This window comes from Chaetura pelagica, unplaced genomic scaffold (assembly GCF_000747805.2).
Source record: "Chaetura pelagica isolate M959 unplaced genomic scaffold, ChaPel_1.0 scaffold681, whole genome shotgun sequence".
Taxonomy (NCBI): Eukaryota; Metazoa; Chordata; class Aves; order Apodiformes; family Apodidae; genus Chaetura; species Chaetura pelagica.
This window is the reverse complement of record NW_009951983.1, coordinates 25,767-28,319: the sequence shown is the minus strand read 5'-3', so window position 1 is coordinate 28,319 and position 2,553 is coordinate 25,767.

The window sequence follows — 2,553 nt, the reverse complement described above, 5'->3', positions numbered from 1 at the left end:
AGGGACAGGGACAGGGACAGGGACAGAGAGAGGGAGAGGGACAGGAACAGGGACAGGGACAGGAAAGGGACAGGGGCAGAACAGGGACAGGACAGGGACAGGGACAGGGACAGGGTGGCCTTGGGGGCCGGGCTGCATTCCAGCCCCATGGAGAACATCAGTCCATGTGTGGGGCTAGGCTGCCCCAGAGCTCCTGGGGAGGGCACAGAGGATGTGGGGATGTGTGGGAATGGCATGGGAATGTCATGGGAATGTCATGGGAATTACATGGGAGTGTCATGGGAATGCCATGGGGATGTCATGAGAATGCCATGGGAATGTCATGGGAAGTACATGGGAATGTCATGGGAATTACATGGGAATGTCATGGGAATATCATGAGAGTTGCATGGTAATTACATGGGAGTGTCATGGGAATTACATGGGAATGTCATGGGAATGCCGTGGGAATGTCATGGGAATGCCATGGGAATGCTGCAGGGATGATCCAGGGATGCTGTGGGGAAGCCATGGGGATGCAGCTGGGATGCTGTGGGGATGCTGTGGGGATGCTCTGAGAATGCTGTGGGGATGCTGTGGGGATGCTCTGGGAATGGTCTGGGAATGCTGTGGGAATGCTGTGGGGAGGCAGCCGGGCAGGACATTCTGCTCTTGGCCAATTCTCCGTGTGCACCCGGAGGAGTCAACGAGTCCAGGTTTGCTGAGGTGGGCAGGGGGTGGGACGAGCCCTCCCTGCCCTGCCGGGTTCCAGGAAGGGCTGAGGCACCAGCCCAAGATTCCAGGTGTGGGAAGAGGCCAGGTGAGCTCAGCTCAGGGCTGGGCTGGGAGAGCAGGGGTTGCTGGAGCCACCTCCTGCTGCCCACGCAGCTCTGCTGGCACCACCAGCCCCAGACATCCCAAGGGGTTGGAAATGAGATGCAGAGCAGAAGCCAGAGCTAAATTTGACCTTGGCACAGGCAGGGGAGAGACAACAAGTCAGAGCAGGCCCCTGGAGCAAGGGCTGCCTGGCACAACGATGGGATTCCTGGAAGCAGGATCAGCCCACAGGCTGCTCTGGCAGGTTTTGATCCCCTGAAGCTTTTGGGAGAGCTCAGGGCTGGATTTGGGCAGGTGGGAACACTCAGCTTGGCCACGGTGCTCAGCACAAACCCTGCAGAGACCCCAACATTCCTGGACATCTCTCCATGAGCAGGGATTTTGCTGCTCCTGGGTGTGCCCAGAGTGTGTGTCACGGGCTGGAGTCCTGGTGGTGGCCACGTGCTGGGGGTTGGGTTGGAGGGACCTTCAAGATCATCTGGATCCACCCCCCTGCATGGGCAGGGACACCTCCCACCAGCCCAGGCTGCTCCAAACCCCACATTAGATCCTTGGACACTTCCAAGGATGGAGCAGCCACCTTGAAGGTCATTGAATGGATCATCTGGGTGGTCTTGAAGGTCCCTTCCAACCCAAACCATTCCATGAGCTAAAGATCATCCAGATCCAACCCCCTGCATGGAAAACCATGGGATGATTTTAGTTGGAGGCACCTTCAAGATCATCCAGATCCAACCCCCCCATGGGCAGGGACACCTCCCAGCAGCCCAGGCTGCTCCAAACCCCATCCAACCTGCCCTTCAACACCCCCAGGGATGGGGCAGCCACAGCTTCCCTGGACACCAAATCTTGCCAGGTCCCCCTGCCCACCACAGACCCCCCCCTCCACCCACTGCTCACCCTGCTGCAAACCCCCTCCCCCTTCCCCAGTCCCCTCCCCAGGGCTGTCACAGAAGGGTTTGTGCAACTCTCAGCCCTGTGACAACTGGGGACTTTGACACCCCCTGTGTGTGTCCCCTTCCTTGTGGATGAGCCACCATGGGGTCAAACTGGTCCCTCCTGGGGTGCTGGTGAGGCCTGTGGCCAGGAGATCAACCTGCTGTCATGGGCAAATGGGTGCCCAGAGCCCAGCAAAGCCAACCTGACCCTGCTGAGGGTGGGGATGTCCCACCACAGGATGGCAGGGACCAGCTCGGGGTGATCCAGAGCAGTTTCCCTCCTCGTTCCATGTTGTTGGAGCCACCAGGGTCTCCCAAGGTCCCTTCCAAACCCAACCAACCCTCTGGGTCCCACCTGGGAGGTCCAGATGAGCTCCAGCTGAATCCCATCCTCCCATCACAGGGTCCTTCATAAAACCCAACCCTGGAGGTTTCAGCTTTTTGGCTCCACCTTGGGAGCTTTTTTTGGGGGTGGTCAGAAGTGTGAGGAGCTGGTAAGAGCCCCCCCCAAAGCTGGTTTTGGGGTGACCCAGCCCTTAGGTTGGGACCTCTGGTGGGTTGTGGGTGCAGGCTGGTGGCCTTGCACCTCCCTGGGGCCAAACTCAGGGAGGGGGAGGTGGAGAAAACCCCTCCTGGGCAGGGAGAGGAGGAGGATGGAGCCTTTTTCTTCATCCCCCCCCCATTTTGTGACCTCTTTGAGCTGCACCCTGGAGGACCTTCTGCCTCCTGCTCCCCGTGGGATGCAGGGAAGGAGAGATGGGGTGACCCTGGTGGGAAGGAAAGGAAAAAAGTCAGTCTG